Source organism: Diospyros lotus, chromosome 1 (assembly GCF_014633365.1).
Source record: "Diospyros lotus cultivar Yz01 chromosome 1, ASM1463336v1, whole genome shotgun sequence".
Classification (NCBI taxonomy): Eukaryota; Viridiplantae; Streptophyta; class Magnoliopsida; order Ericales; family Ebenaceae; genus Diospyros; species Diospyros lotus.
The window spans coordinates 669,526-680,930 of NC_068338.1; the positions used below are offsets into that span (position 1 = coordinate 669,526).

An 11,405-nucleotide genomic window follows, 5' to 3' on the forward strand; every position below is an offset into this window, starting at 1 on the left:
CAATGGGTGCAAGGTGTACCACTAGCGTTTTGATCGAGGCCGGAAGCCTAAGGAATCAACCCGAAATGAGATGGTCATGTTGGGTGGCTCAAAGGAAAGCTACCTGACATATGAAATGGAAAGGAAAGATGCATGCTTGTGAGCCGTGTAGGCGCTACCTATGAGGTGGGGAAATCACCAGGCCATGATGAGGGCCTAGAATGAAGGTTCTTACAGAAGGAGTTAGACTCAGGGTAGCAACGATGAATGATAGTTCTTAGAGGACTATGACGAGACCGTGCAGTTTTCACCCAGGATTTACCCGAGTGAGGGTCGACGTATGATGTAGGAGTAAGCCTACCATATGATGGGGGTGATGATGACAGCTGTGTGCTGGCTGACGGAAAGAGTAGTGCCTAAGAAGAACTAATTTAATGGTCGGGTGCCGATAGTCAACTGGATCTAAAGAACAAAATGTGAGAGTCAGTGGATTCTCTATAAATGATATTTCAGGTAGTAGAGCATGGCCGTTGCAAAGGTTTGACCAATGACTAGTGAGATGGTAGTCTCGACTCAAGGTAGAGTTCAAGTACTAAAAAGGAAAGATGTGTTTGATGGGTCGTATCGACCCTAAAAGAATGATAGGGAGACCTAGTCAATATAGGTTGTGACTACATTTTAGCGAACCTGCGAAATCAGGTAAGGTTGTCAGGGGTCAACCCGGCAAAGAGAGCTTGAAAGCACCATGATGAATAGTGAGCCATGATGGCAAAGGAATCGAGTTCTTGGAAGATAAATGGAACCAGATATTGTAATCTAATTCAGGATTTTCGAGGATTGATCGATATGAGATTTTTGAGGAATTTCTTAAAGAAAAGATTGATAATCTAGGGATTCGTAATGGAACTTTAGAGTTTTCAAAGGAAGAAATCCAGCGAGGATTGGAGTACTGTAGGTGATGTAAGTATCTACCTGCTCTAACTGGTAGCATAGCTATGGATTGATGTCTCGATAGTTGTGCAAACCTTTGACGTGATTAAGAGAATCAAATGATGGCAGATGTGCCAAGATGATAGGTCGCAGTAAGAGAAGTTGTAGACCCAAATTGATTGAGGATCTGAGATTTTTGATATTGGAACTCTCGTATGGCTAGACAGTTAGTCTAGGTAGCCTTGGTGGCAGATTGGGATATGTATTGCTGAGTGATGTTAGCAAGTTATGGAAATAAGAAGCCTGTCGAGATATAGTACGGGCACTTGTGGTCAGTGAAAAGCCATAAGAAGAATTGGAAGATGATAGGATATATTCTCGGAAGTATTAACAGGATTATTTCTTAATGATGGTTGCCAATGATAACTTGTGGTTATAGGATGATTAGCCGAGTGCAGCTTGATTGAGGATGTAAATTATCAAACTTTGGAAGAGGTGATAAAATAGAACTGATATCTTTTACCTCGAATTTGATGAATAATGAAACAGCTGCAAGAGGCTGGGATTTTTATGATTAATATGTGATCGAGGTTAAGATAAGGAAATAAGGTATTCTGAAATCAATGTTTCGATGATAAGGATATTGAGATGCTAATCTCGAAATAGATGATTTGACCAATGTACCATTCGCATTGAAGTCGCGTTGGTAATTGTGTCTATTGATGATATATTGGTGTACTCCTCGGTTAGGGAGACACATAAGGAACATTGAGGATCATAGAGTTAATGATATGATGATGTACTCCTCGGATAGGGAGACACATGAGGAACATTGAGGATATCAGAATTAATGATATGATGGTGTAGTCCTCAGATAGGGAGACGCACGAGGAACATTGAGGATAATATTAAGGAACATCACGATAGATGTTATGAATGAAATTGGCTTGCTAGGTAGTAAGCAAATCATGAAAGAATTGATGAGAGCATGAGGCTCTATGTGGGTGAACGTGAAATCAGAATTGATTGTCATGAGCACCATGAGGATTCAAAAGTTTCGAAAAGTATGAGGTCCTGATAGATTTCGGGAGGCGAGCTAAAAGTTTTAAATTGAAGTTGGTTCGAGGAAAGGTTGGAAACTTAAGAGAATGTAACTCTGAATAGGATCGAGGATTCGTAAGATTTGGAGATTTAGACTGGTATTGAAAAGTATCAGAAGTGACGGGAGTTGGGTCAATTACAACTCTCGGAGACGGGACAAAGAGGCTCTAGAAAGACAATAGCACCATGGGTGTGTGGCCTGTAATAGCGGATCTAAGCCCAAGGACCAAGGTATGAAGGCTAGTAAAGAGCTTATGATCAACGTACCGGGGAAGCTAGGTAGCTGTCTCGCGGTATGAGTCAAGGACTCAGGGTCTAAGTTGCTTAGCATACTGCCAAGGAGACGGTCAGATTCCAAAGTTTAGGTACCACCGTGACTGTTATAGTTTGACTAGGATCCAAGTTCCAATGGACCGGAGTGTTGTGATAGGATCCCTACTTGTCTATGAAATGATGGAAAGTTTTTGAGATTGACAAGCTGTTGTCAGGGGTTCAAGAGGGAACTTCCTGAAATAGTTGTGTCCATGAAAGGACTCGTGAAGAGAGTCAAATGTGAATGAACTGTCGAATGCAGTGAGAGCTTGTGACAGCTCAAAGGATCGGGTTGCATGTTAGTGCAACACGACTGAATGATGGCGTGTGGATCATGCCAAGGCACAGAAAGGACTACCTGATGTATGACTTGGAGCTGGTAAACGTGGTGTGTGTTCTCGAGATTATAGAGACACTACCAAAACGAAATGATGGAACAATGATATGCTCACGAACCACGAGGAGCCTGAAGTATGAGTTCTCGCAGAAAGAGCTGAACGAGAGGTAGCGACGGTGATGGAGTTCCTTAAGGACTATGACTGCACTACTTCGTATCGCCGGGCGCGTGGCAGAGAGGTGCCCAACCCAGGACCTGGTGGATAGCTGTGAGTGTCAGATGAAGTTGGAGGCTTGTTAGCATGCCGACTATGATGGTAGTGCCGAAGGGATCGTCTATTTTTTATGGCTAGCTTGGTTGTTTAGCTGGATCTGGTGAACGAGATACGAAGGCATGAGTGGTTGACAAGTGTACTTGTCTATGGATTGATGATTGTAGCCAGCCCAAGAGTTATAATTTTTGAAATGCAAGAGGGCATTCTCAAAGTTTTCAGGGTAGGATGTGCGTGCCTAGAATGATGAAAGATGGGTGGTCGTCTGAAAAGAGCCACAAGAGGAAATTATGTGAATGACACAGTATGCTTGTAAGCATTGCTCGTGTAAGGAATGCAAACCGAGATGTGTTTGCCAAAAGATCAAATAGATATTTGATTTGAGGTGTTTAGGTAATAAACTATGTTATGTCTTAGTTACCTGACTGTCAGATGAAAATTTCGAGGCCGAAATTTCTTTAAGGAGAGGTGAATCTAATACCCGAGAAATTCTAAAGGACTCAAGGGTAATTTACCTTGGGGTAAAAATGGAATTTAAGGATAAATTGAGGGTATAATGGTAATTTATTACCGTATGGATTACTGAATTGACTGCCGGGAGTACCCTGGAGCCGAGATGCCAAAGGAAAATGATGTGGCATTAATGAGCACCCCGAGATAGGATTTATGGGGCAGAAAGAAATGAGGTCGGGAATAGTTTTCGGTACAGCTAAAAAGGCAGTTGCCAATTAGGCTGCAATACCGAATTATCATAGATGACTTTTCGGAAGTCAACAGAAGCTTGAGGGGGCTTCAGTTTTTCATGAAGAGCAACCCTTCAGAGGTTTCAGGAAGAAACGAATGGGTTTAAGGCCAAAACGAAGATTCGGGCCTAAGTGCAGTTTTTAGAAATTGCTAGAGGAAGGCCGAAATGAGGTATTTTTGGAATCCTCAAGGGTCAAAATGATGTTTTAGGACTTGAGGGTCTTAAATGCAATAAAGGAAAGTTCAGGGGTTAAGTGAAAAGGGCCGAAATGAGATAGCCCAAACTTTGAGGGGCTAAAGTGCAAAATTCGAAAGTTGGGTAAAGGCAAATCCGACCAGCCACTTTCTGGTCGCCGAACGTCACTTTCAAGCATGGGGATGGCACGGGCAGTGGTCGGGGAAGGCCAAGGAGTCATCATGAGTCGTCGTTGGGCGTCGGGGTGGTCGGATTTAGAGGATTTTCTGACCAGAAAACTTGGTCGCGCGGTCCGCCCTACAAGTGGCTTTCTTGGTCGGCAAGGGCTATTTCGAGGCTCACCCAGGGGCGGTTGAGACTCCAAAGGCAATGGGTCGAGTGGCCAAAGGGATTGTAAGCTTCGGATTTGGCTATAAATAGCCATGGTTTGGCCGAAAATTTCATTGAGTTGGAGCTTCAAATCGAAGGCTTTAACTAACGAATTGGCCGTCGAAATTAAGGGGCTTTTGAAGCCCATGAGTTGTAGAAGCATTCTCGAAAGTTGGAGACGTTTTGGTGGAGGTTTCGTGGGGTTTTGAAGGTCGCCGGAGTTTGGAGGCGGGTGGCCAATCCGAGACTTTAAGCGGTCGGTTGGCCGTGCTCCGGTGCTTCTTTCAGGCTCCAAGAGGTGCCAAAGGGATCAACTAAGGAAGGGCTTTCAAGTGGTTGAGCAGCTCGTCGTCGCCGGAAAAAGTTGGCCGGAGAAGACGACCAGGGCGTGCCGGTCACGCACTGGTCTCCACGCGCGCCCAGTCGCCCTAGCGCGTGCGGGCGCGTGGCTTGGCCAAAAATTCTGGAAAAATTATGGGAAAATCAGGAAAAATATTTTATGGAGGTTTGTGCAAAAGGATTGGGATTTGGGATTCCCGATGTCTCGATTTTAGAGCCAAAGAGCCTCATTTTGCGTGAAAATGCAATATTCGGGTAAGTTCAGTATTTTTCCTTAAAAGTTCATAGAATATAATGAATTGTTGTGAAGATAGATTTCAGGAAATAGTCTTGATATAATTATTGAGATTTTTAGAAGGAAAAATGAAGGAAAATAGGAAATAAAAGGAAATAAATGGAATATTGAGGATATTTAGTGATTGAATATTATTTTATGATTGAGGAGATCGAGATGATGAGATTGGTGCAACTTTTGAGAGTTGGCACAAAAATTGAGGCGGGGCACGCATATCGAGGCGATGCACGTTTTTCGAGGGGTCTTGATCTTTGGGCAAAGGTGAGTGGTATTCTCACAAGAACTTATATTCATGATATGATTGTTATATATGCATGCTATTTATGAATTGCAATATTCATTTGTCATATTGCATTGAAAGTCGTGATATTGCATTGCACGATATTATTGTCATATTGATATTTGTGCATGGGAAAGGGATGTCGCCCCAGAGTGTAGCCGTAATTCCCCAAGGGCGTTGAGGGAATAACGTTTGGCTTATCCTGCAGAGGTTCGGGATTTGCCTAGGATTCCTAGCCGGGCTTGCGAGCCAGGGAAGTTACACTAAGGGCAAATGTTTATTCATGTCATTGCATCATGCATCATATATATGTTTTTGGACCCTCACTAGAAGTTTCATCTTCTAATGGGTTATGCCCCTGGAACATTCAACGTTCCAGTTGAGACTTGCAGTTAGGGCAAGGAGCAGGTTGAGATATGACGGCACGTGATGGCGTGGCTGATGGATTCAGCAAGAGATTTTAGTATTTTATTTATTGAGAAATGATGATGTATGTATTCGAGGTTTCATATGATTTGCACCTAGGGTGTTAGATGTTATCTCGGGAGACGTGTCTCAATGTATTTATGTATTTGAGGATATGATGGTAATATATGGTACGAATTCTTTATGATATATATATATGGTGAATTCAGGTATGTACCGTATCAGGTTTTGATTATCGCTTCCGTAATTGTGAATGATTTGCTGGGGGGTTTCCCTTTGAAATACGGTATTGATGTATGAGAAATGTATAAGGGAAGAGGTTATGTATGGATACGATGAGCCCCAGCATAGTGGCACGCCCTTCGATGGGACGGGGTGTTATAACAGGGGATCTCGTCCTCTTACGGTGAGCCGTGATCTTAGGAGATTTCATTCTTATTTCTGCATGTCTCCTGGAAAAGCTACATATTGCTCTTGCTTGCATAGTTTCTTTCCCTGTACCACTCACTTAGATGTAATAATCTAAGTTGGGTGTTTTATACCCTTGGAACATTCAACATTCCAGGTATGTCTAAGTGACAGGTGTTCCAGGTTGTAGTTCAAGTAAAGGCAAGGAGGTTATAGATGCTTAATCGAAGTTGTGTTGTTTCCATATGTATAAAACTTGTAATCCTAGCATTGTACTTGCAATTCCCAATATTGTATTGTAAATAACAGCTAGGATACTTAAGATACATGGCGTGCGTGTGCGTTCTTATGGTTGCACCCCAAGCATCTGTGTATTCGTGAGGCTGTTATGGTTTCATGGAATAGTTTTATCAATTTGGTGCATGGTTTAAGTATGTTTATGTTAAACTAAAGGGAAATCCTAGCTATTTAGCTACTCAGGTTTGGTCATTGCTTCCGTTGATTAAGGGTTTCCATAACGCCTGTAGGTGATGTCGGTTTATATTTCTCATTGTTGCATATTTTGGAAAAGTAGGGCGTTACAGTACCTCCGTCTATGCGGGCTCCTAGCCCTATTCTCCATTCTTGGGTTCTTATTTCTTTTGGGCACAGCATGAGGATTCCTTCTTGGTGGTGGTGATTTTGGCTTACCTTCCCGGCGAGGAGAGGACCAACAATGAGAATCGGGAGTGGCTTCCTGATAGGAATCAGTTCCCACATTAAGATGAGATTTAGGTGGTGGCATAGATTCTAGCATAAGTGATAGAGCTTAATTGTATGCATATTTTTATCTATTTTTTATCTTAATCTTGTGTGATTTTTCCTACGTAAAATGTGTGTTTATATGGATTTTACATCATTTTAATCTCTATTTGTCGGAACTCAACAAAGGATATTATTTCAAAAATTTGGGCATAAAAAAAATATATATTATAAAGTTAATTTCAAAATAAATATTTTAATATAAATAAAAATAAATAAATATTTTATATAATTATTATTATTATAATATAATCAAGTTATTATAATTAATAGTATATTAGATATTATATATTATACTATATATTAAATTATAATATTTATATATATGTATTATATTATATTATATTATTTATATATATAATACCATTTATTGATATATAATAGTGTGGCAGTGGCGTGAGATTGAAAAACATGGACTAGGGCTGCCATATGCATCTTATATATATATATATATATATATAATAAAGGCACTTGGAAGAAGGGATGGAGGGCAGCGGCCATGCATCCCATATATATACATAATAAGAGATGAAAAAAAAGGCATGGAATGCTAGGAGGAGGCTGGGCGGCGCAGTGACTGAAGGCATGAACAACGATGGGATTGAGGAGACAGAGGCTAGGCGAAAATTGGAAGCAAGGCGTGGGCGCACGTGAAGGAATGAAGCAATTAACAGAGAGTAATAAGAGAATGGCAAACACATGAAGGTCGCTCGCACAATTGCAGCGGTGTAGGGAGCTCCAATTTTCTTTTTAATTTCTATTTTTATTTTTGTGGATTTTATTAATTTCATCATGAACTAATTTTATTTAATTAGGATTTGAGATAAAACTTGTTATGAATTATTAATTTTTATTGATTGGGCTTTTTATCGTGATTTTAATTATTTATTACTTGTTCTTAATGCGATTGAGTGATTTAACCATCATTTAATTGATTTTGTATTATGATTTAAGACCGAGAGGTGATTATCATTACAAGCTAAAGTACTAAATTCCATAAGATAGATAGTAGATAAGGGATTTGATACTTAAATCTTATGAGGGATAATGAATTGGAACTTAACAATGAATTTCGATTTGTTATAACTATTGGGAAATAGGTTGATTGTTAATAAATTGAGACTTAATTAGGTTAGTAAATCTTGGGAAAGAAACTAACCAATTTAGATATTCACCCCATTGAATTGAGAGAAACACAATTAATTGAAAATTAAGACGGATTAATAAGTGGATTCGAAATACCCTAGTTGCTTCCATTTTATCCAAGTTAAGTTGTTTTTAAATTTGTATTTAATTTCAGTTCTCATTAATTTAATTTATTCAAAGTTATTTTTTTTATAGTCTAAATAATATTAAAGTTAATGTAATTTTGGTCCTTAATCCAATCCTTGTGGGATCGACACTCTACTCATTCATTATATTATTTGCGCAATTCGTACACTTGCGAATTAGCCTATCAAGTTTTTGGCGCTGTTGTCGGGGATTGGTATTAATATCAATACTAATTAACTTGAATATTAATTTAGACATTAATTATTTTTAGTTGTTTGTCTTCATCTTTGTGTTCTCTTTTATTGCATTTTTATTTGCATTTTTGAGTGTTCAAAAATAATAATAATAATAATAATAATAATAATAATAATAATAATAATAGTAATAATAAAATAAAAAATAAAAAATAAAAAAAATCAAGTTTTTAACCATTGTGATACTCTATTTCTTCTTTGTAGATCACATTGGAATCTCAGCTAAACATGGGAGACAAAATTGTGGATCAAAGGAATGGGCAAGCTAGAGCTTTAAGGGATTATGCTATACCCTTTATTCAAGGAACACCTTCCAGCATCACCAGACCAAACATAGGGGCAAATAATTTTGAGATTAAGCCAGCTGTTATTCAAATGATTCAAATCTCTGTTCAATTTAGCAGGTTACCGAGTGATGACCCCAATGCTCACATGGCTAATCTTTTAGAGATTTGTGATACTTTTAAACAAAATGGAGTCTCTAATGATGCGGTTATACTTAGGCTATTTCCTTTTTCATTAAGAGATAAAGGTAAGTGTTGGTTGAACTCTTTGCCTGTAGGGTCCATTACAACATGGGATGATTTGGCACAGAAATTTCTCAATAAATTCATTTCACCTGCGAAAACTGCAAAGACGAGGAATGATATAACTAATTTTGTGCAAGTAGACATGGAGAATTTATATGAAGCATGGGAGTTGTTTAAAGAGTTGTTAAGAAGATGTCCTCATCATGGGCTTCTAAAGTGGTTAGTGGTTCAAACATTTTATAATGGTTTTAATCATAACACCAGGATTACTATTGATGCAACTGCAAGAGAAGCTTTAATGGAAAAAGAGACTGATGAAGCTTATGACATTATTGAAGAGATGGCCAACAATAGCTATCAATGGTCATCTGAAATATCTATGCTAAGAAGAACAGCTGGAGTACATGAGATTGATGCGATGACAACATTAAATGCAAAGGTAGATAATCTTTTTAAGAAAATTGACCAGTTAAATATTAACTCTATTCAATCTTATGTGTAGGTATGTGAGATTTGTGTAGGTCCTCATGTTACCAATGAGTGTTAAGCTGGGATATCTTTTGTACCTCAACCATCTGAGCAAGTTAACTATGTGGCTAATCAAGGAGAAAGACAATTAAATCCCAATGCAAACACTTATAATCCAGGATGGAGGAATCACCCTAATTTTTCATGGTCCAATAATCAGAATGTGTCAAAGCCTCCAATAGGATTCCAATAGCAGGAAAATAAGCCTTTATTGGAAGATTTAGTGGCTACCATGGCTAAGACGACTTCATATTATATGGCTAGGACAGACACTATGTTCCAAAATCAACAAGCTTCCATCAAAAATCTAGAAATACAAATTGGCCAAATGGCCAATATGGTGAACAATAGAGCTCAAGGAACACTGCCAAGCACAACAGAAAATAATCCTAAAGAGCAGTGCAAAGCAATAAAGTTGAGGAGTGGAAAGTATGTGGGGCAAGATGAAGAAGAAGTTGAACCAGAAGAAGCTGGGCGAAATTTTTCAGAAACAATCGATTGGGCCATCAACGATCGCAATTGAAATGCAACTGAATCAGAAAAGTTAAAATTTGAAGATCAGCAGTTGACTAAAACTACAAAGTGGATATCGAAGTAGAAAACAGTGCAGGAAGAAAAGAAGCGAAAAGAAGAGAAAGATGCAAGGCAGGTTAAAAATATGAAGAAATATGTTCCCTTCCCTCAGAGATTGCAAAACACAAACGAAGATAAGAAATTTCTCAAATTTCTTGATGTGTTTAAAAAATTGCATATTAACATTCCTTTTGTAGATGCATTAGCTCAAATGCCAAGTTATGCAAAGTTCTTGAAGGAAATTCTATCAAAGAAAAGGCGACTAGATGAAAATGAAATAGTGATGCTTACTGAGAAGTGCAACGCCATTATCCAAAACAAGATGCCTAAGAAATTGAAAGATCCAGGGAGTTTTACTAAACTATGCATTATTGGAAATTGTGAATTTAATAAAGCTCTTTGTGATCTAGGTACTAGCATAAATTTGATGTCATACTCTTTGTTTGAAAAGCTAGGCCTTGGTGAAATTAAACATACTTGTATTTCCTTGCAACTTGCTGACAGGTCCATTAAACATCCCATAAGAATGATAGAAGATGTCCTTATTAAAGTTACTAAATTTATTTTTCCTGTGGATTTTATTGTGCTTGAAATGGAAGAGGACAGGGAAATACCATTAATTTTAGGAAGACCATTCCTTGCAACATGTAGAGCGTTAATTAATCTTGAACAAGGTAAGTTAACTTTGAGAATAGGGTCTGAAGAAGTGAATTTTAATGTTTTTCAAGCTTCTAAAGGATTGAATGATGATAACTCTTGTTTAAGAATTGATGTTCTTGATTATTGTGTGGATGAATATGTTGATAGTTTGCATGAGCCATTAGATGAAGAACTACTGACTATTGAAAGTGGTGACTTGCAGGAATTGGAACATGCACAAAACACTGTTATAAAGCCCAATGGAACTGATCAATTTAGTGAAGATGAAAAGAAGGCTTTTGAGCAGCAAATGAAAGAATCTCGACCTTCTATTGAGGTACCTCCTAAGCTTGAATTAAAACTGTTACCATCACATTTGAGGTATGTATTCCTAGGTAAGTCTTCTACTCTTCCTGTTATTATTTCTGCACACTTAACAAAAGAAGAGGAAGAAGAACTTTTGAATGTATTAAGAAGACACATTAGAGCTTTAGAGTGGTCCATTGCAGATATCAAAGGTATTAGTCCTTCATTTTGCATGCATAAGATCTTAATGGAAGATAATTTTAAGCCATCTATTGAACATCAAAGAAGATTAAATCCAAACATGCAAGAAGTTGTTAGGGCTGAAATTATTAAATGGCTTGATGCTAGAATTATCTATCCTATTTCTGATAGCAGTTGGGTGAGTCCGATTCAAGTAATACCGAAGAAGGGAGGTGTAACTATGGTTAAAAATGAAAACAATGAATTGATTCTTACTAGGACAGTCACAGGGTGGCGTGTTTGCATTGATTATAGAAAGTTAAATAACGCCACTA

General features: G+C 38.3%; 1 non-coding gene across 1 annotated transcript; it reads right to left on the minus strand.

Annotated features, from left to right (window-relative positions):
• Positions 1–8,948: 8,948 nt before the first annotated feature.
• On the minus strand, positions 8,949–9,055 carry LOC127793617 (small nucleolar RNA R71). The gene has a single exon (XR_008021458.1). It is a non-coding gene; the product is annotated as a small nucleolar RNA R71 (small nucleolar RNA).
• Between the last annotated feature and the right edge of the window lie 2,350 nt (positions 9,056–11,405).